Below are 27,623 nucleotides of genomic sequence, written 5' to 3' on the forward strand. Positions count from 1 at the left end.
CATCATATTTTCGTTCGTCGTCACTGGGTCACGCATTAGTTTCGTGACGGATGCAGTTCACGGTTCTTCCGCTCTTTCTGACGCGACAGAAACGATGTACCAGCGTCATCAGATCATGACGCGACAAAATTTCGCGCTCAAGCCGCGGATCGCGTATAAAAGCACAGCTAAGCTCTCGCATTAACGTGATTACAAAGGAAGCGATTCATCGAACTAACATTGTTTAAATTTACACACGATATTAATTTCAAAAATATATCATGTTATCGCTACAATCAATCTTATTTGCAAAAAGTGCGGAAAAAAAAAATTCAAATTGCATCTCAGCGAAATAACGTGAACATCTTAACAATCTCAAGGTTGCGGTATTTAATAAGAGTAACACGGTCACGGATTTTCAACAATATTCAACCGCAAATATATCGTTAATCTGCTAATTCGCATCCTTTCATGCGGAATATGCTGTAATAATCGCGGACAGCCTCGTACATATCTCGTGACATACACACACACAAATGTGGAAGAGTCGTTAAAATAGGCGACGTTTTGCGGCCAAGCCGCAAGGTGTTCGGGAGGGAAACATAAATGTATCCTCGTTGCTGGAATAAACCGCACGCACGCAAAAAAAAAAAATTTCGCGACGTGCATGCATTTCGTGGCGGCTCTTCAAGGAGTATACATGAAGTACACACGAGAAAAGGAGGGCTAACCGCAAACAGCACCGGCAACCACACTCGCGCCTAATGACAGCGTTTTATGGCCTTATGAAACACAATTGCGGTCTTGATATTTCTCGAAATCGTCAACTTTCGCCTTCGATATTGGTCTCACGTGTCCGATCACGCGATTATCGGACAGCAAACTAATTATGCAACAATAAAAATTGTGCCGCTACGCGCGACAAAATCTATATCTATTTTTTGTATTCGTGATAGAAAATTTAAGATAAAGAGATTTTTAATTAACGCAGAACTAATTAAAAGTTGAAATCTGTCGTTGCGCTCGAGGAAGTTCCGAGTTTTCGAGTTCGATAGCGAAGTTTCGAAGGGACTGTGCAAAGCGGAAGTTCGAGTTCGACAGCGGATTTGCTATCTCCGCCTCCTGATTCTCAATGGTACTCATATCGATAACCCCCGCTCTTCGGATAATTGAGCTTAACGAAGTGCCTGGTATTCTGGAAGAGCGAATTCGTCGCCGAAACGATCCGCGCGAGCGCGCTTATTCACTCTGCAGAAGTTGCGACGATCCAAATCCAATCTTCCAATCGTAGTCAATTACAGGCTGACAATGGCCGCGCAGACTTGCTGCTTAAACATCAGCTATACGAGACGACGGTGTCATTTCGTATACAAACGGGATTATGTAATCTAATTCACGGTCTAACAAAAGACCGACAAAGAAAGCCAGGAAAATGGAAGGGTAGAGTGCTCCTTTCTTTATATATTCGAGCTCTTTAATTCGCGAACTATATCTCTTCCGTTGCAGTTATTTAGACAGAAAAAATTCTCCTCATACAAAAAAAAAAAAATGAAATAGCATAGAGAGATTTGTCTATCTTATCTAATCTTAATCTCATATGGCGAGATTTTAAATATTCAGTTGTTGACGTGCATTTCATTTTATCTCTCACATAACGCTGCAGATATCTCATTGCGGGGAAGCGTAAAGCGATGCAAGATTAGAAATAAATAAGCAGAACTTGATTCCTAAAAATATATTTCTTCGTCTACAGAATTTCGACACAAATTTTCAATCTAATCAAAAATATAAAAGAAAATCTTCTTTCTTATAAAAAGAGTCTCGTCTGTTCTTCATAAATGAGAGTCTCTCCGATATCACAATGCACGCATAGATTCAACTTTAAATGCGGCGCATTTGCATCAGCATAATCGCGTCATTCTATCATTAAATGAGCTGCGATCTCCGAATAAGTACGCGCCTAGTCATTCCGCTTCTTTCTACGATGGGGCTCGCAACGAGAGCACGACAACTAGTTGAAACAACATCGGCGGGGCCGTGTCGGGACATTTAAGAGCCTCGAGTCACGTTCGTATAATGTCTTAGGCGGCCGAAGCCGTGTTGACAAGCCACAGATACTCTCCGGCGGTGGTTACGGTGTATACTTGCTCCCCGAACATGGCGCGCGCGATATATAATCGCGGCATTGTCTTACATCGACGCTCGTATTATCCACATTGCGGTACACATGCAAGGCATTGGCCATCGGTTGGCTCGTACTCTACTCGCGAAGGCGCTTTATCCGGACGACGATCTACCGCGAGCGAACTGACGAGACTAATCACCCGTCCACCGCAGAGTTCTTTCTGCCAATCTCCTTTCTCTTTGTCCACTTTCTGGTCGCAGCATCGCAGTCTGACAATAATGCAATCAGTTAAATATATTGATATTCAGAATATAAATGCAAAAAAGCTTATAATTCGAATAGTTAAGTATGATATTTTAACATTTATTTTTTTTTCTTATCAACGGCAATATTCAAAATACATTGCATGGGATGTCCATTTCTTTAGTTTTACAGTTTTATATTTTCGTTGGAAATTATACGGATATATTCAAGAGTGACGTCGGATGGTCGAAGGAGTCTCGCCAGTATTTCACCGCTCGCGATACTGGTTATGTTTCACTTTGGAAGTAAGGAGAACCGCGCTGCCACACTGTGGAGGGTAAATATTGCAGTATGCACTCAGGTGCAGAGACAGGATGCATACACGGCGCGCGTTGCACTCCTCTTCCTTCTCTCCGCGCGAGTCAGCGGCAATCCACCCCTGATACGAAGGCGAAGGTAAGGGCGCGTCTATGTATTAGCGGACGCATATATTATTTCGCTGCATAGCGGGGGAGTCTGACGTTGCATGTTGCGCATATCCAAAACTCGCGACTTCCGCGAGTTCCTCGTGCCCTCTCATTCTCGTTTGATGCCGAAACGCGTGGCACGTGCGGGTATCTCGTTTCGAAAATGAAATTTTACAGGGCGTCAAGAATAATCCGCCGTTTATACATATTAAAATGCGCGCATCAACGTTATCATCACGTTATTCGCGTGCACAGTCACATTACAAATCGTGATATCGATAAAGACACATACAACTACACATGTCATTCGCATGACATTTGTAGTTGTTGCTTCTCATTATTCTTATTACTTTTATTACCGTTACATGCAATGAATACTGTTTGGTGAAAAAATTACATGCTGCTTTATTATACGATCTGTAATAATATTTTATCGTTACTGTCAATTATTACGGTTTTTCGCTTTCTATTCTGCTAAAAGTATCGCAAATAAATCGTATACAAATCATTTTATTAATATTTGTACAATGCATGACTGGTTCGTAAATAAATAACGATTTATTCGCGCGGTCGCAAGTAGCATTCGTGCGAAAAAATATAAGACTGATATTTCTTTTTTTTTTGGCGGTATCTACTATATGTGGAAAACCGCGACAAGGCTCAACGCGAGGCCGCCTTTTATTCCGTCGGTGCGTGTGAAAACACCACGCCGCGCGAATCCAGAAAATACAGTAATACACGAGTACCTCGGCGACAGCCACTCGGCTCGGTTGTCACGTGTCCCGTTATTTATGGATGTAACACAGCGGCAACCCTCTTATTCGTAGTTTTTACTCATATTTCGCGAAGCCCTGCCGGGAGAGATCGAAACGCGCGCGCTTGAAACACCGCGGGATGAGAAGCCACGGTGATATCCGTGAACTGAAACACAGGCGAGACGAGAAAAAGAGAGAAAAACGGAGAGAAGAACTGTGATGGTGGCGGGGTGGCGAGGGATGGCGGGGAACGAGAGTAGATCCGAAGTTCGGGCGTTATTTATGATGCTTTCTCCCAAAGCGGCCGCGCTAAGCGACCGCGGCTTTTGCCAGAGTACGATCGCCCTTCCGGTACCTTATGTCGCGCTTATTTCTTCCGAGGGTATCGTTCTCCCGTCGAATGCTACGTTACATATCGTATTTTTCCGTGAGTACACGAAACAGGAGCGGCATTCGTGCGATCAGTTGAAATAATAAGCAAAATTAATGATATAATAGTGTTAAACCGCTATAATTGTAATCCTAGCTAAATCTTCGATCGATTTTATCTAAGATATAAAAAATATTGCAAATTTATATCACTTCTAAGAGAATTCATTCAGAACCGACGGAATCCATTCACCTACCTCCGGTAATCTACATGTTACACGTCGCTCGTATAATATCGCGTACACGGGGTTGGTGGTCAGTTGGTCGGGTCCGCTTAATCCCTTATCCCTTTAAGCGTTGTGTATTATCCTCGTAAAAACTAATACAGAAGCGACGTTGGTCCGGCTCCGCCTAAAGCCTGCTTCCAGCAGAGGGACGTATATAAAAAGGCAAAAAGGGCAAAAAAAAAAATAGACGACTCCAGAGCGGAGACTCGGCAGTGTCGGCCCCCAGGGCTCGAAAATACGTCGAGTTTTCCCGCTCTCTGGGAGAGATGACAAAAGAGAGAGAGAGAGAGAGAAAAAAGAAAAAGAGAGAGAGAGAGAGAGAGAGAGAGAGAGAGAACGTTTTGTGCGCAAGAGAGGCGATATATCACCGGGCGACGAAACAACCAACCCCCGACGAGAGTTGCATTTGCATCGACGGACCGACGCTCGCACACGTTCGAGGACGCATATAAAAGGCAGACACATACACAGACTCTCCCGGGCGTCGATCGACTTCATCCCCCCATTCCATCGTAGCTCCTGGTTCCTCCCGGGGGCGCGAAGGGGCTTTGCCCGTCCTTCCCTAACCCCAAGGCCTGATTTACATTTTCTTTCCTGGCGCACGGGGTTCCGTTCCACTCGATAAGAGGAAACGCCTCGAACCGACGGTATTTCAACCCTTGCGAAAAAGAGATTCGAAACTCGTAGCAAGCTCGCGATCCGAGTCTGGACTCGATCGCGCTGTTCGAAGTAAGGGTGGATGGTTTCGAGAGGAGGGCTGACGAAAGAAATGGCCGCCACGGAGAAAATAAAATCATCATGCTTTTTATTTCCCTTAGTTGTACTTGTTTCGCGAAAACAGATAACGCTGACTTTTGATTAAAGATAACGTGAATAAGTTATTGCAAGTTTCACGAACGTCTCATCGCGAACAAATGCAAAGCGTCTCTTTCTTCAGGATTGACAATAAACGGTTTTCGCGCGTATTTTATGGCAATCTCGCTTTATCGAGAATGCATTAAAAGTCGAATGGAATAAAGGATTAAAATTTTCCGAAATATTTCTCGGTAGCTTTCCGCAGCAAGTTGCAAACCGCTTCGTGCATGTACGCTCTATATCGTCATCGAGAAGCATCGTTCATTCGTTTACGATCGTAGAAATGTCGTAAAAAGTTGACTCTAACTAGTGGCGTTTGACCGAGAAACGAGACCATGTGCCTCGTACAGAATCATGCATAAAAAAGTGCATCCACGTTTCAACCATTACGTTCGCCCAGATCGGAACGAAAGCGACCAATACCAAGCGCTCGTGAATTCCAAAAATCATAAATATAACTCTTTTATTAGTTATATATAATACTTACATGTGACATTTTTAATACTCGGAATTTTTCCGCGATAGGTAATATCATCAAATTGGAAAAAAAATGCATTGAATATAGAAATTTCTCGAGAAATGCATCTTTTATACAAAAATTATTACATATGTGATAAATGCATCTGTCGCTTGCTTGGATGATTGAAATTATTGAAACACTTTTTTTTCGAAGGAGAAAATACAAATACGTATACACAACATCATAAATGTAATTTCGAAGAAGTATGATAAAGCGCGTGTAAAACGAGAGCGAGGAAAATGGCACGCGTGACGTTTCGCGGAATTTGTAACTATCCGCCACGGCTCGCGAAACGGTCGCGCAGTATAAATTAAACTGCCCCATAGGCACGCTGCATTCAATCTCTCAACGAAATATCTCGCTTCAATCTACACACATACACATGTATTGTACGTATACGGTTCAAAAACATTCTGCCATTACCGGCACTCGTTCGCCATTACATTAATTTCCGTTTCGCGCTCATACGGAAATGTTTCGCGCCGATTTACAATTTCGTATCGTTTCACGCATGAAACCTCATCGTCTATGAAACTGAAACTCTGACAAAAAAAAAAAAACAGCGCAATATTTTTTCACGGGACCGAGCAATGTTACATGTTCGAACAGAAGGCGTACGCTTGTAATAGAACGTAATTCAAAAGACCGAAAGAAGGTCGACACGAGCCGCGAAAAGGAATGGAGAATATTACGTGGGAGAAAAATGGGAAAAATCTCCTCCCGTTAGATACACGCGGGGTATAGGGGAGATGATGCGGAATATCGTCGGCTAGAAATTGGATCCGGATACGGTCCTTTAAACGACGCCGAGAACGTAGCGTCGCGACGACGGCGGCGTTTGTAACGGCGGTAGATCGCTCTCGCGAAGAATAAAAGGTTCGCCTATACTTTGAAGATCACAGGCCTGGCACGAGCCAGGTTCTGTGCTGCTCTCTCTCTCTCTCTTTCTTTCCCGTTTGCTCCCTCTTTCTTAACCGCCCTCTCTCGGTTTACGCTCTATAAACGGAGCAGCGGGTGCGGCGCGCCGTGTTGTACGATCACTGAATCATTGTTGGTGATAGATAGCACAGCTGTTGCGCGCGAGATCACACGAGATCACTCTCGAAATAGTACGGCAACAATACGATGCGTTTTCGCGATGTCTCGCGCGGTTGACGCGCCGCAATCATCTCGACCGAGTCTCGGATTTAACGAACCGCATGCGCTTCTCCAACGGCCAACCTTTGTAGATGCGCTTGATCGTCCGCGCCGTTCGCCTGCTTGTGAACGAGGTGTCAAACGCTTCGCTGGCGTTAACGCACCGCCAGTTCGTTAAAGCAGAATGAATGGCAAACGCGATAATTAGCTGCTCATGATTCAATGGCTGATTAAGAATATCTATTCTCTCTCTAGGAACACTCTCATATCGTTTCGTCGCTGTTGCAACATTTTTATAATAATTAACAATTTCAATTATAACTTTAGCGTTTAAATGTAAAGAATCTGAGCTAAAACAATTAATATATTATTGAAAAAATAATGACATACTCAAAGACCAGAGTTAATTTCTATATTACATACAAAATTTGAATGCCCTCACATAATTGTCACACTAAACATTTATTTTCTCAAAATCGAGATTTCTAATATTTCACATCACGCTGTTGAAATATACATCCGGTATTGTCAGAGCATTTCGTAATTAAAGGATACTCGGAGTGGTCTTTTTGGAGCTGACATCGTCATCCTCATTTTGTACAACGGGTCGCTAAATTTTACAAGATAGATCGCCGCCTTATTTTATCGCGATAATGAGCTTACTCGCGACTCTACCGTTAGGCAATGGTACTATATACCGTTCTGGCGAACGGACTGCAAGCTAAATGCGTCTTGATGGAGTGCAACAATGTACCCGCGGGACAGCCCGAGGTGAGCGTGTGTCGAGAGCCGTGTATGCGCCGCTCACCGATAGCCGATCGGCCAAATGCAAAGTTATCTTTGGTGAATGGGTGCAAGAGTAATTACCAGAGCGGCTCGGAGAACCGCGCAAGTCGATTTCGCGAAGAAGACGAATAGCCGCGTTATTCTATTACGCTAAGCGCGATAATGAGACGCCTGAGGCTGGCGGAAAGCGTCGAAGCCTTTCTCTCTCACTCGACACGAGGTCGAATTAGTTCGATATTTCCTGGAGGTGCGTGTACACGACACGGCGCTAATGCGAATCCTCTGCCTACGCGAATATTCGCAAATAAGCGCAAGGGAGAGTCCAAAGTGCTTGGACGACGAATTAGCCTGATTCATCGCCGAGCGACGACTTCGAAGAAGACGAAATTTATGCATCTGTGTGTGTTTAGTCTGCGCGCTGGACCGTTTCTTTTTGCGCGTCGTCTCTCTCGCGCTCGCATCCCCTTTAATCCCGCCGTTGATGTATGCGTAAACACGCGAATTCGCTGTCGCGAATCGGACTACCTCTCCGGTATACAAGAGCTATTATTATATTACAAACTTTCTCGGATTTGCACGACTCTAATACGTAGACGTAGATTTATATTTGATAACGGCGATGCACGCGCAAATATATAAATATCTCAAACGTCATTTTGTTTGATTTGTGGTTCTATAGTATAATCTCGTACGTGAAGAACGATGCGTCGCAAAAATAACTGGTTTGCATAAATTAATCAGTGTAGAAATCCATGCCGCTACGAGGCAGTTATTTAAGCTGTAAATCCGCGGAAAGTTAGAAATTGAAAGAATTATGGCGATCCGCCTCGAATCCTCACACCATTATTAGGGTGTGAGGAATAGAGTAGATTATACGGAGAAGACCGGTAGCCTACACAAAACCACCGAGTTTACGGAGGCGAGCGGACGAGAAATCAACTAGGAGTAGAGAGGTGGCCGCTAGCTACCGTATAATTACGCAAACGCCTCTTCCGGAGATGACGCGTTATTACCCTGGGGCGACTTCCTCGTGCGGTCCAGGCAAAATCCTACGGATCCTCCTCAAAGGAAGACCCAAGGGGCATTATAGAGTTCACGTAATCGCTTATATTATGACCTACTTTGCACCTACTTTGTTTTAGGATACTCTTTAACAACGCTAGAATATTATGTGAAGAAAAGAGAAAACAATTTTAAAATATCGATATAGCTGATGTAGTATTTCATTTACGTTAAAAAAAAAAATTCTTTCGCACTGAAATAAATTAAAAATGCAACTACTATTAATTAAATTATGTCTATAATAAAGAGATTTTAATTTATGTAAAAGTATGTGCACATTTATATTAACACAATATTTTACAAAATATTTGAGCAATTGCAAGAGTTTGCAAAAAGATTTTCATTTTCTCCGATTTTTCCATTCTTCCAGACGGCTCTTTCGTGAGTTTATTACTTCACTCGCTTCCTCCGTTCATATCGACCTCTCCTTTCTCTACACCTGGTTCCACCGCGTGATAAATGGTGCTGTTCCGTTCAACCCTCGCCTTCGTCTTTCGAGAAGGTTTTATCAACTCGGACACGCTGTGCTCCTTCTGCCACTCTTCTCAATTCTTTTGTTCCCGTTCCAAAAGTTCGCTTCATATACTATTTTAAATTTTTAAGCTGCTTCGAATTTATTTAATAAAAATTAAAGTGTTATTCGATTATTTATTAAAAATTCAATAATCTCATTTATTTAGCTAAATATATATTTCTCTATTTTTCAAAATATTTCAGATTCTTTATTAAATAATACACTTGAATTTTTATTTTGTTGTATAAAAGGAAATTATTATTTACTTTGTATAGTTTTCATTTGTTAAATCATATCTTCTATTTTTTCATTCCATTATTATTGGAATTTAATATTTCCTAAATACTGAGACTAACATTAACTTTCTCGAGACACGTGAATCTTATACGGAAAGCATAACGATCTCTGGAATGACATCTCCTTTTTCCTGTGGACCGTCCGATCCTGTAACCGACGTAATGTCCGTGCTGAATCCGTACTCCCGCAGGCAGGGATAAGGCCAGACTCGCGGCCAGGATGATGGTAAAGGAGAGAGAAAATGGCACCCGGAGGAGTAATAGAAGCTATCTAATAGCTCATGGAATTGCCCTTGAAACACCTTTTTAATGAACTATTGCTACGGGAAATGAAAATGGGGAAACGACAAGACCTTTTTGGGTCACGTTTTGCTTTGTCCTTTCAATGTGCTTTTTGCTACCTCAAACTTTAGCGCATAAAAGTACAAAACTCTTTTAATATAAATAAAAAAAAATTCGCTACATTATATATTATCATAATGAAATAATAACTTAAATATTAATATTTCCATCAAAATATTTTATTTATTAAACTACAGAAAATTGATTCCTTTAAATAAAAAATTTTTATTTAATATATCAATGGGAATAATACGTGTGTGCATGTAAAATGCCGATATTTTCCTCGACGGAAGTAAGCTAGACGATACAAAGGATGTCATAGAGATATGTGTGTTCCGCGGGGTGCTGATAAATTCGATATAAAGGGATTCGAAAGAGCGTAACGCGTCGACCAAAACGCGAGGAGAGGAGGAAACTACCCGATGTGGATGGGGGCAAGCTGAGACCCAGCGAGACGCCGGGCCGAAAACATTCCGGAGAATTAGACGTGGAGCCCCGCCAGGAGATCAAAAAAGGGAGCCTCGGCAACGAAGACGAGGAACGGAGCGATTTGTCAAAATGCGCATCGCCGCACGCGCTCACCGTTCCCCGTCTTCCTCTCCTCGCAATTCCACATGCTTTCTCGTTGCCATTGTTATGCTAAGTGCCATCGCGAATGAAGGCGTGGCGAGACCGAAAAAGTGGAACCGATGCGAAAGACACAAAAGAAAAATGAATTCGATTAAAATCCAAAACTCGAATCGAAATAAATTTCTTGCATGCAAAATGTTCCCGTAACTAATAAACAAGGATAGCCCTGCATGTCCAACTTTATTTGGAAAATAATAAAAAGCGATATAAAAATATTTTCAATGTTCTATCGTGTTATATGATTCCATTTGGCAGGAAAATGTTTGAAAAAGAAAAGTTGTGTGTGTGTGTGTGTGTGTGTGTGTGTGTGTGTGTGTGTGAGAGAGAGAGAGAGAGAAATTGTAGAGTATATTATTAAAGTTCAATGACGTCATGGAGGATGGGCTTCTAAACTACCCTCGTGGGAATCGAAACGCCAACCACCTGACCCATTAAAGTACTGCTTCGATGTTGTCTTCGTGGTGGTTTCTGGTCAAGTATAAAGGTTTGGATTATGGCTGCAGCCTATAGTGTTTACGAGTCCACATAGGCCGATTACTGCTTGTTCGTACGGTTAGACGTGTTTTAGGGAAAATGAGTGGCTTATAAAATATATAACATACAATTCCAGAAACAAGAAGAAATAAAACGTGCGTTACCGTTTATGAAAAAAAAATTGTCTATTTTAGAGATAAATTTTTATTTATATAAACAAATGAAGGAAAGAAAAATAAATATAACATTAATCGATAAAATATAAATCAATGAAAAACGCTTTATCGTAATCTCTAGTTATTTTTTTTTCTTATTTCAAATATTCTAAGCCGTTTTAATATATAATCAATATTTAATTCAAAAGAAAAATAAATAAAAAACTCGCTCTCTTTCAGATGATTAAAAATGTGTAGCACAGAGAGAGAGAGAGAAAGAAGTCAATCAGCGAACAAACTTGAAAACGACACGCGACAATCTTTCGATAATCCTCGTCAGCTCGGTGACGGCACACTATTATTCCTGACACTTGGAATTAGCTCCCTTTTCTCCTCCCGGCAGCCCTTGAATCTTACCCTATCGCCACCCTTCGATTTTCAACCCCACCGGTAGACTCCACTTTCTTTTTTCTCGGCGGGCCCGATTTCATTTCTTTTACAAGCGCCGCGTCATCATTTTTCATAGACCCCGGCATTCTTTCTCCCTTACCCTGGCCTCCTGGAATAAGGGAAGGTTTTCACGATACACCCTGCCACGTTTTGCACCGATAACTGTACCTCCGGTCGCCGGGATAGAAAACGAGTCGCGTTGTAAGAAGGGCGCCAGGGAATGCCCTTATTCTTCGCCACCATATTGACGCCTTTAAACAGCTCTAGTCAATAGTACCACGTCATCGTCGCTAACGGGCTCTAAGTGATACACCGAAAGATTTCTACACGTTTAAAGCTGAGTATATTGAAGCGACTGTATTGTGAGCCGCGTGAGGTTGCCAAAACACATCGAAGTAATGATATTTTGCTTAAACGTCACGCAGTAAACAACAATATCCGTTAATTTAATACAGTGAATCATATCGCACAATATATTTAATTGAGATCGTAATAAAAAACTTGTCTATTAATTTATTATTTCGAACGCAATTCATAAAAGCTCACGGATTGTCGCATGAAATTATCATTTGATGGACCATGAGTGCGCGGACGCAATGCAGCGTAATCATCATTACGCTTCCGTCATTACGTACCTCCATAATGAACATCCTGTAACTATCCATTCACCAGCGCTTCGGAGACTGAATTTCGGTAACAAAGAGATGGACGGGTAACGGGTGCCGGAGGCTCGTAAACACGAATGACGGTGACAAGCACGCGAACAACGCCGGTGACAAGGAGGACGATGAACGCGCGCACGACGATGATCGGCGGCGGCGGCTGCGGCGGCGGCGGCGGCGACGACGACGACGACGACGACGACGATAACGACGAGAAAGACGAGGACACGAACGAGCAAGTGATTTAGAATATTCGGTGGCGGATGTCAGCTATTGCTCGCCCACTGCGACGTCATTATGTCATCATCATTCTCCTTCGCACCGACCTATCCCGTTGACGGGAGGCGCGCGCCTGGACATCACTCACCCGGTCCAACACCATCAGCCACGACGAACCCCGGCTTCACTTACCGGTTCAACGTCGGACAAGGCTAAACAATATTTATCATGTAGTCGGCCGCTGCCACGCTGAATTGAAGTTCCGGTGCCACCCACGGCAACGCACACCGCGTCAAACAGTACAGTGGCAATCTGCGTACTACCTAAGGACCAAATCGCTCGCTCCTCGAATTGTCATTCAATTGACGAATTATGACGGGCGTGATTCTCTCTATCATCGCGATAAAACTTTCTTAAAATACACGCGATGTATAAACAGTTTAATTTCTGAAACTTTTTAACATTCAAAAATCAAAATTCGTATATTTTGTGATATACTAATATAAAATTTTTTAAATATATTCTTCTCTTAAATTTTAATTCATCAATTCATTTAGAAATTTTGCATTGAATATCGAGAAAAGTATCATGTTTCTATTCATAATTTCTTTATATCAATAGAGAGAAAGAGAAAGAGAAACAGAGAGAGAAATGAGATCGCATTATTTTAAACATCAGTATATATGTGCCTGGTTCGTTTTAACGATTCCAATTTTACGTTGCTCCCTCCGTACAGCTACTTTCGCCCTACCTCCCTCTCTCTCTCTCTCTCTCTCTCTCCCTGTTTCTCCCCTCGCACTACTACGGCGAACGAACAAAGTCTCCGAGGAAATCATTGAATATGCAACTTAAGGAAATCCTCGGATATTGCGCTTTATTATAAACGGGCCGGCCCCCGATTGCCGCCCTCCACAAAACTCCCCGTCCCCCTGCCCCCGACGCCAAGAAGACTTTGCATGTGAATATTTTCAGATTCGAAAATATGCAAAGTCCCGCGGGACCAGAGATCCTCTGGTTATTTTCGTGGGTTCGAAGTGCTTACAACTATATTCTCGAATATTACTTTCGAGGCTAAAATCAACTGAATTTCAACAGATCACGGATTTATGATACATTGCCGTGTTTATGTCGAATTAATAACAATCGAATGAATATTTATCATTGGTAAAACTTTTCTCGATAAAATTATCCTTTATAGTAATAAAAGAAATTTTGAAACTCGCACAATTTCCATCAAACTTGCAAAATACAGAATACTATTTCCAATATTCTTCAATACTGCGAATCTAAGAAAATCTAAAGAAGAATACTAGGTCGCAGAAATATCGCGCTACGCTCGAGTAGATTTGCGGTCTTTGTGGGGCAGATAAATGCGCACACTCATCCCGACTCTTACGCGAAACGTTGTAGCCAATTGCGCTTATGTATGAACACACGCGTATCTCGTACATTATAAATGGGGTCTCTATGCGCTCGCTGTAGCGAAGAGGGCTTTTCCTCGAGAACTCAGTGGATGGCAGGATGAAAGACGCGGAGGAAGGGAACGCTGAGAGATTTGGGGCTGCAAGCAGGATAGGTCGGATGTATAATTAGGCAGCGTTCGTAATTAGCGCAAATTGCTTCCCGGTAAGAGGGATACAAGCTTTAACACCGCGTGGGAAGTGAAAACTATTATAAATTTAATATAATACAATCCGGTTAAGGTCTTAGGAAGGGGGAGGGCGTGTAATTAATTAAAGGTAAAGAGACTGAAGTTTCCGAAAGGAGGAGACTTCGGATACCTTTATATTTGAACAGCAGAATAAGTGATTTGAAAAAGCGAGATTGTATCTTTATGAACGATGCTCTTTTCAATTATCGTTAAAAAACAATATTAGAAACAAGAATCCGCAATCTGAATATAATACTTCGGAATTTTTTAAATGACGGAACTTAATACTTATAATAAGAGATATTTCCAAGATATAGTTGATCAGTAAAAAGTATCAAGAAAGACGATAAAAGAGAGAGAAAGAGACAAAAGAATATCGAGCAAGATATGGAAGGAAGAATACCTCTCTAAGTATTGGAACGCAGGTGGTGGCCGATGTGATCCTCTCCTTCGGAAATATACGGTTATCCGCTTAACTTAGACGCTGGCGAGACGGAAGCCATCGCCGGACCGCGTAATATACTGCCCAATAAAAACTTAGTTACTACGTTCCACCTCCGCCGTTTTCCTCCACGACTCGCATTCGCCAGCGCCTTCCTCGTTTCTAACCCACGTAGGAAGAGAAAACGAACGAAAGGATGAACTAAGAAGAGAGGGGAGGGGGAGGGATGAAAATAAGCTCAAAATGTGGCGAGCAGCTATGCTAGGGTAAATAACGAAGGAAGATAAACGACGGCGAAAGGCGTTGCTGCTGGATTTTAACAATTTCTCGGTTCTGTCGTTATCGAATGTGTGGTCAACGATGCCGTAGAAGCTCTTAGTAACGATACGAGATGCTGGCCGGAGACAATAACGACTACACGAGCCATCAAACGAGCTTCCGAATGGCGGAGCAAGGCATTTCAGGTACGCTGTAACCCTGTGAACGCCTCTTGCTTCCTTCCGTGCAAGATATCATGAGATGTTCTTAGCCAGAAGATCCTAGCTATGGTGTCCTTTATGGCAGTTGAAACTCCAAGAGACGACTTCCATTCTCACATGAACCGAATATGAGGTCTTACGAATCTACTTTCGTTGCATGTCAGATCAACGTTGATGAGTTTGCGAAAATGACAATGATATTGATATCATTTTAAAGTAAACAAAGAAAATAAAAAGAAAATTTGTTATTTTTATTAGAAATATTTCGAAAAATCTCTAATATTTCCTGAATAATAAAATTATAAAATATATAAAATACAAAAATGATAAACGTATATATGAAAATAAAATCTATTTTAATTACAAATATGTGAGTGTGATCTACAGCTATTGTACATGTATTGTGGCTAATAACCGTGTTGAACCGCATGGGAAGTAGAAACGCACAAATGAAAAATCATCGCGTTTTACCGCACGCATCATAACGCACAAAATAATTAAACCGGCCGTGAAGACATATGCTCACTTGCATGTGCTCCGTGAAAAGGCCGAAGAGCCCAAGAGTTGTGTGTGTTTTGGTACACGATCATCCAAGCAACCGGACTGTTCCGGAGGGTGACAGATTGTTTGATGGTTGATTGTCGCACACTGCTTCGGGGGTTGTCTGATTGGGTCGCCGCGAAACATCTGGCAGCCTCCCGCGGGGCTCCCAGACGACAATCATCCTACAATCGCGAGGTAATACTCCGAAAGATGTCTTCATCCTCGGGGACATCAGATGAAAATGGAGGATTTGCCCGAGCAATGGAAATTCTCACCGCAACATCAAAATATACATATCCAGATCGAAAATAACAAAGACATAAATGCCATGTTAAATGCATACGCTATGTGCGAATTAACTTTACATAGATTTCTGATGTAAATTTCAATATCGATTAATAATAAACCGAGTTAAAGATAATTTTTTTATCGCTTACACAGGCATTTAACGTTTTTTTGCCAAAGTTTACCACGTGCAGACATTTAATTTGACATTTTATTGACAAAGCAAACGTAATCGCGATCGGGCCGAGAAGAAAAGAGCGTTTCTGTCTTTTAGAACGCGGTACCGGAGAGAGGACAACGCAATTGGGAGGAGGCATACAGAGCGAGAGGAAGCGGAAAGGAAGAAGGGACTTTTACAAAACCTATTCATCCCCTAACCCTTGCCGCCTAGAGACATTGATACCTACCGGTTGACGGTACCCACCTACAACTCGATGACAATGGATTCTTTGCGGCCAAAAAAAGCATAAAAGAAAAGAAGAAAGAGAGAGAGAGAGAGAGAGAGAAAGAGACCTTCGGTGCGGGGAATGAAAGAAAGAGCCGGCATTGATGAAAGCATTGTCCCTGTTCAACGGCTCTTCTGTGCCGCGGCCGGTCTCTATCTCCTCCAGCTCCATCATCTCTTCCATAACCACAGTTATATTCGTCTCCACGTGCTCGCTTAACTACAAGCTCACCTTCAGCTATCTTGTCAAAACAACGATAGAATCTGACCGCCTACAAATGTTAACGCAAAGTCATGCGTCTTCAAACAAAATTTTGTACAAAAATTTTATTCGATTCTTGCTGAAATTTATTTGTGAAACAAATACATTTCGAGCAGCTCTTTAAAAATTTATTTTGATAATGTACTTATGTGAATGTAATATTACAATATTACTTCTTTTCAAAACTTTCATTTATTTGATTCTTTAGAATCGTCAAGAAAATCTTGATGATTTTTGATTTCGTAAATGTCGGAAAATTACAATAAGAAAGGGCATGTGTCGTCTCCCAATTCTGGAATGTAATTCGAGAAGCCAAGTGTTTGCGTGTCTTCGAGCCTTAGGGGTGATCTTTGGGACCCTTGACTCGCTGAGCGTAATAACGCGATAATCTTCTCGCGCAAAACAAATAACAGGGCAGCTCCCTCCTCATCCCCCGGATGCAGTGTGCTCTAACCCTTTCGTGAAAGGGTCTGAAGAGAGCAATCCCCGGTGATCGATCACAATCGACTCCTTCCATACGAAGGCATTCTTCGTTACTTTGATGCTTGCGTAGAATGGCGAGTACGAGAGTAGGGTTACAACCCCTCAATTCCGCGTCGCGCCGGCGTTGTTATTCTTCGAGCGAAAACTATTTACAAAGTCGAGGCTAATGGCATCAAGCGATTTCGTTCCATATGCCTCGACCCCCCTATGCAACATTAGCGCGCTGTTCCTAATAGGATTCTACTTCTACAGTGCCGTAACATCATAATGCGATATATCCTTCTTATTAGATCTTGCGACCCCTTCGATGTTAAAAGGATATCTTTTTCTTGTAAAAATTGCTGTATCTTTTGATGAATTGACAAAAATATTTTTTTCAATATATGCTATGATCTTTCATAATAATTATAAAAAATTATTTTACAATATAAAATTTGTATAAAACTCTTTTTTTATTTTATTTTTTAAAGCAAACGTTTTTCTGTAAATTAAATAATTTTTATATTATTTTTCACAAATTAAATAAATTCTCTTTCCATTTTTTAATATTTTTTACAGACAATGCTCTTTACACACGTGCTTATCTCGCGTTAAGTCCGTCGACCTCGCATTTACACATGTCACAGTCAAAAGTGTCCTTCCTGTGCCTACGCCGGTGATAATGCCGGTTCTCAATGAATGCAAAGCGAGCAGGACAGAGAGGAGGGGCGGACGAAGTAAATGCACGTGCGAAGCCTAATGCAATAAAAGTTTGTCGAGTGGGTCGAAATGTATGCATTTGACCCGGTCAATCTCGTAACGCTACTGATCCTCTTCTTTCACTTCCCTTCTGTTCACTTATCTTTTTCCACTTTACAAGCGCATAAGTGCAATTCACGTCGATTGCGAGATCAATTTAATACAAGTCGTATCGTACATCCTCGTCTCGTCTGCTCGTCGACGGATATTTTCAAGGAGACGTGAGGAAACATAATTTAATCATATGGCTCATAAAGTCGTAGCAAAGTCTCCTTTCACTCGCAAACGTGAATTGACAGAAACAAACATATCTAAGAAAAAAGATTCGTTGTTTGTAGAACAATTTTCCCTGAAATATCGGAAATGTTAAAAGAAATTTACTCTTCCAAAGGCCGGCATTTTACAAAAAATAATAAAGAAATGTTAACGTAATATCCAAAGTCTACAAACGCGGTTTAATTGATGGAAAGGTCGACAATCTCAATCTCAAAATTACCACAGCTACGGAATCGCGGATCAAGTTCGCTTCGCCGCAACTGCGCCCCTTTTCCCTCTCACGATTTCCGTATCCCTTTCCGCAGGTTCTAACCAGGACCTATTTCTCCCTTCCTCGTCGACTATTACATCGTGCCTACCCTGCTCTTCTATTCGCTCTTCTACCCCGCTACTTCTCAGCGCGAGCGGCGCACAAATGGAAAACGGATTGATTAATCGTAGTAATTACCGATCAGCCCCCGCTAATTAGATATCCGACTCCTGCCCACCCCGAGGCCCCCAGAGGGTTTCCTGCTAGCTACAGGAGACGATGGTGGTAGTATCACCGCATCGAGGGGACCCTCCGAGCCTTCGGCGGGGTTGATAGGAGACGTTGAGGGGATGGATACGCGGCACGAAAATGACTAAATGAGATCGTTTGAGAAGTCAGCCAGCGAGTGTGAAATGAGTTCGTGTCGAATTTTGTTATATGTAGCAGATTAAATTATTACCTCTAAAATCGCATTATACATAACGCGTCATTTTAAATAAATTCAAGGATATCCCGCTCAATTTTGAATAATATAACGAAATAAAAATAATGCAAGATAAAAATATAATCAATCTAGATAACGTTTTTTTTTTACTGCGTGTCAACAATACGCTCGGCAATCGGTAGATCGTAGCTTTTAAAATTCCGAAAACTAACGAGACCATATACGATCGATCGAGTCGAGAATCTTGAGTCGCCCGTATAAGGCGTACTGTAGGAAAGCACCGCGAGAGGTGATGGAGCGATACCAGCACAGCGCCGGTGACATCGCGGCTGACTTACAGTCCTCGGTGTCACCTGCCCTCACAGCGCGCAAACGAGTTCTCCGTTCTGCTCTGCGTGGATTTTGATTCGCATCGCGAATCCAGTCGGAATGCAGAAACATTCCTGAAATTCTTCGGGGAACGCGCCTTCCGATCGTTTGCTAGATCGAACGATAAAGACTTTTCAATTAGCTCAAGCGATACACATTGACTAGATGCCAAATCTTGATTGCGAGTGAATTACACGGAGGATTAATTCATTCTTTCGCAAGAGAGAATGTATGATAATCTCTAAAGAAATTTTATTTCTGAGATGATTTTAAATAAACAAGGTTGATATAAAGATAAGAATGATTTTTATAAATTCAAGCATATCTTCAGAGAGTTCCGGTTGTAAAAGTATATCGCATTCCTTCTTAATTAATTGAGATATGTACATATGCGACTTTTCCATTACCGTTCGATTATTCTCACAACGAACTGAAATGAGATCGTCGCAGGCGATTCTCGAAAATCTACTGTAGAATAATCGCCGCAACTGAATAGAGGTAAGACAGTGAGTCTATCCTCGTTTCCCATAATAGCGTGCTTTCTTCCTCGATGACCTCATTTGCGGGAAGTCGATTCTATTCTCTATTCTATGGGTAATCGAACGATCTGCAGCGAATCCGGATTTAGCCGACTTCAAACGCAAAGTTGCTTACTTGAAATGCAAACGATATAGCTTGCTCTCATTCCCGGTTACTCTCAATGATCGTATGAGATCAAAAATAGAAAATTGCATGTATATTATTCTTCAAATCTTTATGAAATAATTCAATCCGACATAATTGTTTCTCTCCCATATCTGTGAATGATTCGCGACATACTTGTAACAAAAATTAATCGCGGTAACAAAATACAATGTAAATTCGTTAATGTTAATGACCAATTAATTTTGTATCATCTTAAACGCTCGTATTATTGCGATGTCCTTGTCTCGTATAACACACGATGCATTCTCGATCGACAATGGTACACGGAATATTTACCACCATGACGAAATTCATGGTTACCACCTTTACGCGTGTCCATGATTTATGGTCGATCGTTCATTTGCGCTGGCAGAGACCGTTTACAAAACGAGTCACGACATTTTCGTGGAATACGCGCACGAGATTAGGTCCGGTCCGGACAAGAGTGACGTTTAACGGCCATTGCCTTTAAAATTGCGACATCCACGCCGTGGAACAATATTTGCAGAACGTGAACGAAAGGTAGGATAGTGTCGGAGTACGAGAGACCACATGGAGGGAGAGAGATATTAACATCCGGTCGCGGGGATTTACGGTCCCATTCGCGTGGCTCCCGGCTCTCGAACGCGATTTTGTAAAACGAAATGTCTCGTTAGCAAGTCGCTTAACAGCCGAACGCATATATACACGCATACGACATACGGAGGGGACGTCGTGGACTGCTCGTGGTTTTACAGCGGTCTAAATTATCCCCACGACGTACAGTTATGATGTTAACGATTCGATGGCGAGAAGGAGAAAGATCGAGAGAGCACCGTTGAAGCTGTGCTTCGTAGAAAAAAACGCCCTCCTCGACGCCATCATCCCTTTAACATGACATAAAAGATAACAGGTACACAAATTTTCACATTTCACGCGTTTCACGTTGTATATTTTCCATTTAGTATTCGCGGTAATAATAAAATAAAGAAAGTCAATGCAGAAAATGTCAAATATATGAAGTGAAAACCAAATCAAATGATTTATAAAATTATCTATCAAATGAAACGAAATTAATAAATGTCATTTCTTTTCTTACGCAAAAAATATTATTGTTATTGTTGTTACACGCAACAAGACATAGGATCGTAAAAAATTATGTAAGAAATTATGTAACTAAAATTATGTAAATTGTACGTAAATACGAATCGAGATGGCAATTTCCGGTGCGAGTTTCCGGCACCATAGAAATACGTTTTATCGTTTTATGTTCCGCTCGCCAAACACTCTTTTTTCTTCCCTTAGGTAGCCGCGAAACGTTAAATTTTGTCCGGTGATTAAGTGTCGTCTTGGAGGCTTAAGCGAAATCGCTCTTCGTCTCTCCGTTAACATCGAAACCCTCTCAAGATACTGCGTCGCGGCGACAGTGCAGCTGTAAGTGTTAAAATTATTTCGACCTCTGGTCTTAAATAGAGTAAATCACATCGCGAGACATCGTATGTTACGAAGAATGCACGTCGAGGAAAAACACAAATGAAACGAGACCGTTTAAAATGTAGAATTATTTCTACGCGCGGACAGGAAATCGCTTATCAAAATGGACAGATACAGGTTCATCGGAGGATCAAGGATTATAATTAATTCGTATGAAACAGTACGAAGAAATACGGTTTTCAGCGGATGTCAGCACATTATTCGTCGCGAGAAATAAAAGCGATTCCGTCTTTGCGTGCAGGAAAACATATCTCGCTACGCACCGCGTTCATACAACTCGCGAGAAACATCGGGAAAATAAATGAGCATAGTGATAAAATTATTTAGTCCGCGGGACTTAAGTAACCTAAATTACGGCGTGCGATATACGCAATGTGCGTGCGGCGAAAAACGCGTGCGGCCAACGACGTCGGCGGCGGAGGAAGCGACGACGAGACAAACGGCCCGGCGAATAAAATTATTTCGAGCGCGGATTAAACGGGGCGAATCGCAGGCGCTACCGTTTGTGGTATAAAGCGGTATACGCGCGGAAGAAAAATGTCGTCGAGATTCCGCGAGTAGCGGCCGCGAAATAAACGGCCCGAGTGTCACCGCGGTCGGAGGAGGAAGCGCAACTGGAGGTGGGGGGCGCAAGAGCCGATAAATAACTTCTGGTTTATTAGCGAGATGTGTCGCGAGGAACGGGGATAGGAGCGGTTAAATTAGCGAGAATATTAGCACACATTTGTGCCGTTCGTACGCTGGCGGAATGACGCGCGTGAACATTAATTCGCGATGGCTCTGAGAATGATCGTTTTCAAACAAGAAGATGGAGTTTTAGCTTCGAAACAAGAAGATAGTCAATTCCTTTAAATTATCGATTACCAAATATCCTTTAACATCTTGCTATTGTAACATAATAAAATATCAATTATTAAAATATCTACTTGCAACATTCGCAAATAAAAGAGATGTCATCTTCAGTCATTTCTCGCACTCGCAATCTCTTGTACATTCTCGCGAGTAGTTTCTTCCCCACACTGGGCCTGTGTATGCGATTTTCAGGCGTAAGTTAGATAGAGGTATGCGCACGCTTGTGTGCGCGAGCCGCGGAGGGTTATACACAGTAACAAGCTGGCAACGATTCTAACTACTGTCCAGGTTGATATATGTGACGGAAAATTGTGGACGAAGGGAGTGAGAGAGAGAGAGAGAGAGAGGAAAAAGAGAGAGAACGAGAAAGCAACCGGATAGATGGTCGTCGGACTCATCCTCGATGCGTGTGAATGTGTATATTTCTCGGTTATTTTATTTATGAATTATTTCATTTGTCCAGCGCATTCTAATTAGAGCAACCATTTCTAAGTCACCGTCGCCCCGCTACCGTTCTCATCGTGTCGTCGTCGTCAACGATGTAAGCAGTCCCTCCCCCTCCCCCCCCCTTCTCTTTTTCCTGCGAGGCGCACGGCCATGCTCTAATTGCATTACGGAAACATGAGTTTCCCCCGGCGAAATATATCACGAAACTTATCACGCCGCGAAGAAATTGCCGCGGGCTCGCATGCACTCCGGCGCAAGTGCAAGCCTCGTATAAGCTCCAGAGTCCGCCTACACGCGCCCCCTTATATACCTGCCCACGTAAATCGTACATCACGACGCGCACTTTCGTCTCGGTATGCAAAAAAATACGGGCGGTTTGCGTTTTCCTCTTTCCTTTCCTCGCACCTTTTCGCTCGACGCAACTTCTCGTAAAAGAAGTTTGTATGCCAATACGCGAAGGAGAATGAAGATCGAGCGAACGATTCCATCGTATAACTAGTTGGAATCTGAGAAGCAAACAGCACTGCAAGTGAATGACGCATAACTCAATCTTTGTCTTTTTCTGTCTTTCTCGAAATCTTGATACATAGATTGAAGCATTTTTTTTTTCTATATCATATGCATCATTAAATACAAAATAATACTAATCAATAATTTAATCGAATTCTAAAATTCAAGCTAATAAAAATGTAACTGTACACTCTTAAACTGTTAACTGAAAAATAAATTAAAACGTGTTTTTATTCGCACGTAGGTAAAATTTCTAAACAGATCCATTTTGCGAGATAAAAATTTTATCAGACAAATATTTGAGGAACGCTACTAATTAAAAAGTACCGAATGTAAATAACACGCTCTTACGCAAAATATTCCGCTGCTTTTCCAATCGCGACGACGCAATTAGAGCCGTCGCCGCGACGACGAAGCGCCGTAACTCCGTAATTAGCGCGGCGTTACGTGGGCGTCCTGGAACGCGATGGAAATAAATATAAACGACTCGCGCGGCACGGCTGGCTGAGCGAAACAGCGCGGCGTCAACTTCGTAGATCGCTGGCAGTGGTGGCCCTCCTTAAACTTGATTTGTGCTCAATTACCGCGATCCTCCGCCCTCGCGTCCTCCTTACGCCCGCTTAGCAAAAGCCGAACGCGAGACGTTTGCGGGCGTCGCGACAATTTTATTTATACGCGCCGCAAATCGGCCGCGGCGTCGCGGCGTAACGGACATAAGGGAAAAAAAAGAAAAAAAACGGAAAAGAGAGCGAGAAAAGGAAACGGAGAAGTGAAAGAGACATATATTCTGTCGCTGATGCATCTCTGATGCATCAGAAAACGTCGCGCAATTCGTTTCGCGTTTTATATTCGGCGCGATTCTACCCACCTTTTTTTCGCATCCCGTATTCACGCGTCGTTGGTTTCCTCGCGCGCGTATATACAGGCTTGTCTGATTCATCCTCGTGGAAAACGACGGTAACCTGGATTATTTCGATCTTCGCTCCTGCTAAAGTTAGCCGAAGAGATTACCGCGGCGCGACACGATTTCATCCACGATGAGAGGAGGAGGGAGCGCTGGGAGCGGGGGTTGGCAGAGACCGGATTGCTATGCGACTACGTCGCTTAAATATCACGGTAAACAGGGCCCGATGTAATTCGGATGCCGGCGCAGGTGCCACGCGGAAACATCTATCAAGATAGCGAGATTGGGGGCGTGAAACACCGGCCCCGTTTCCCGTAGAGAGAAAGGGCGGAAGGAGATAGGACGTGGATCAACTCGAAGAAACGGGGGATTTCCACGGGACAGAGAAGGACTCTAAGCTTTCACGGGACGGCTCTCTACGTCGTCTTAACCCTTTCCAGCTAATACCGGATCGTAGGGAATTAACGGCCGCGACGACGATCGTGTCTTCGAATATCTCTCCGCGGAGTAAGTGCGGTTGGCTGTCTAATAATTTACGAGTTCTGAAAATATCGCGCAGTCGTCTCGAAACTTTATCGGAAAACGATTGTCATCGCAAAAAGTATTACAGAAATTCGATAAGTTTTTAAAATATCTTAATATAATATATAAATAAGTATATCATATGATATGAATATAAAACGATGTCAGCGACTCCATTTTTTTATAGTTGAATTGTAAATTTGAAAAACATGACAATGTTTATGTCATGTATAATCATTTATAAGCTTTAAAAATGATTACCGCGATTACCGCGTAAGTTTATCTCAAAAACGAATCATCATATTGAGAAAAGGTACAAAAATGAAAAAATTGTTAATACATAAAATAATACATCACACACAATAATATATCTTTTAAATAGAAAATTATAAAAAGTATAAAAATATATTTATATAATAATCTATAAGCGTCGGAAATATCACGATATTGCCTGAAAATTTTACCGAAGGCAATCAAGGTTGCGTAATGAAGTAACGATTCAAAAAAAAAAATACAATTTCATCACAGACAGTAAGATGCAATCGACAAGATCTCTACGCTCGCAATAATTAACTTGAACGTTATGTAAGCGACACGATGTAAGATGAGACAAGACTGCGACAATGTGCGGCGAAATTCCACCTTAAGTGGAAACGCATACTTAAATTTATTATTACGACGCGCGTAATGGTTGCGAACGACGATTTATTAATTACCGCCATTATAGATACGCGAGATCTCGCGGACTACATTCCTGAATCCGTAAATTGCGAACGTACCGAAGACGGTCGTAAAGTGTCAGTTATCTCTCGCGGCGATCTCTCTCGCACGTTTGTCTCGTTTCTCTCGATTCGTCGTCGCTTTTTACCCGCAACGATATGCGGACGCGTTTCGTAATCCGCGTCCCGTGTCTCGTTCGTATTCACCGAGATATCCGCAAACTACCTACGCTAATGACGAGCGATTCGTGATGTGACCGTACCGGCGATTACGTTAACAGCCGTAAATATGCACCCCGGTCGTTAACGTAATCGCGCTGCACTTATCAGTCACACCTGCGGCAACGACGAGATGTCTTGGCGAAATGTCCTCGAGTGCGAACGCATTTACTTATTTACCGGATCGTAAAATGATCTCGAGATCGTAACGAGATGTGTTCTTCGCGAGGATCAGAATAAAATTAGCAAGGGAATGCTGGAGAAAAAAAGAATCACAATCAATATTCGATATCAATTGCGAGTGATTCGAATATTGGTGATATATGATAATCATACGCATTACAAGAGAGGGAGAGATGGAAACGGGATTTCTCGAGGAAACGGAAACACGCGAGCGTAAACGACTGGGAAAGAGGATTATCGTCGACTGACGGTCCAGATACGAAAATCGTAAAGTCGCTACATAATAGCGGCTAGTATAATATCCAGCGCCGAGGCACTTCACGTCGAGATTAAAGGTGCATAAAGCGAACGGCGCATAAACATTTTACAAGCTCTTCACTTCTATAGCTGCGATAGCTGCGAAAGCTACGATATACGTGAACAAAATATTATTTTAAACGTTGCGTTACGCCAGAGTGTGATACGTTACGTACGGTTCGTATGTTGTTCGACATTGTTAAGATGCATTTGTATTGTACGAATGCAGAGCACGTGTACGTTCATTGTAATACGAGCGGAGATCGAGCAAATAAATGTGAAAGTGTCAGTCATTTCATTGAAAGATACAAATATATTCCTAATGATTGAAATTTTCTAGCTTATTTTTTTCAAATTTCTAAAGAAAAGGTATAATGTTCTCAAAATAAGATATTACGAATCTCTATTAGTTTATGATGTAAGACTGATAACATGAAATTACTTACATTAGAATATATTACGAGTAGTGTGCGGGATACCCATCGTTCTAACAAAGGAATTCATTCAGGATAAACGACGAGCACGAGCGAGGAAATGAACGTATATCGGTGCTTACATATGTAAACGGATCTTTACACTCGGTTTCGCTTGCCTCTACTCGGCCTCGCGGAAATTATTGCGCTCGCATGGACGACGCTTGGATGCAAGCCACGTGAACGCAGCGAAAGAAAGTAACGAAGCTGTACGCGGTACCCTATATATTAGCGAAACGCGTATTTTTACGCGGCGAAGCAGCGGTAATCTGACAATATTTTCATGAGCCGTGATAAAGAGAATTTTTAGCGTATCAGTGTTTTAGATTTAGCGCGATAAAACACGTCGGAGAGAAACAAAGTACTTACTCTCGGAACCGAGCGAGTGAATTGTATGGGAAAGTGCACGGATTACGGCGGCGCATTATGTAAAATTACGTAACTCGATATTTCCGATCGACGATGATGTAGCCAATGCGAAATGTTTCCGATTAGTCGTAACGATCCGGAATAAATTTCGCTTTATCGGAAAACGAAATGATCTCTTTGCGGCGGTGTTACAGTAGCTTGAAATGTAAGGCGGAATTTAGCACGGATCCTGCTCTTTAATGACGGTGTTTTATAACTCACTTGGATCTAAGAGCAAACGGCGATTTACGTCTTTTATATATATATATATATATAAGTACGTTCTACTCTTCTGTTTCTCAATCTTACGTTATGAAACTGTTGCTCGCTTAGATACAATCTCATTTTTAATTTCTTCTATTTCTCTAACGAGTTTTACTGATTATTTTCTAGTCATTCTCGCAACATCGGACAAATACAGTGGAAAATAAGAACGTTTCTATGTTTTGTTTATAAAAAGCGTGCGCGGTCACCATTATTTACGAAAAAATAGAAACAATTTTTGTTTCTCATAACTGTCGCTATAGAATTATTTCTTTCTATATTGAAACGGTTATGATACGTCAAATTTCACAAATACGATACTCGTTCATTGAGATTACGTAATCACTGTGAATGCGACGAGCAAAATTGCATGTGTCGATGACGCACGATATCAGAACAAATTAAACTCGAAGTCAGAAAATCGTTGTCGTTGCATTTCATGCTTTTTTTTTTTTGCAAGAGAAAGAAATGACAGAAAATGACAAATTATAGGAAAAATTTCAAAATTCAGCACGTTCGCTCAGCTCGGACTCGCTGACACATGTATCCTACTACAACGTTTGTATTCGCATGATTGGCGCGCTGAAATAATCAGCTCGTTGCAACGTCAACGTGCGATTGCCGGTGCCGGGGTTCCGGTCGTGCACGCCTCGTTCCGTTTGATGTACGGGCG

At 42.0% G+C, this 27,623-nt stretch overlaps 1 protein-coding gene across 2 annotated transcripts in view; it reads right to left on the bottom strand.

Annotated features, from left to right (window-relative positions):
* Nucleotides 1–27,623, bottom strand: part of LOC126856211 (homeobox protein homothorax-like) — a 179,519-nt gene that overhangs the window by 58,471 nt on the left and 93,425 nt on the right. The gene's annotated exons all lie outside the window — the stretch shown is intronic.

This window comes from Cataglyphis hispanica, chromosome 18 (genome assembly GCF_021464435.1).
Source record: "Cataglyphis hispanica isolate Lineage 1 chromosome 18, ULB_Chis1_1.0, whole genome shotgun sequence".
Classification (NCBI taxonomy): Eukaryota; Metazoa; Arthropoda; class Insecta; order Hymenoptera; family Formicidae; genus Cataglyphis; species Cataglyphis hispanica.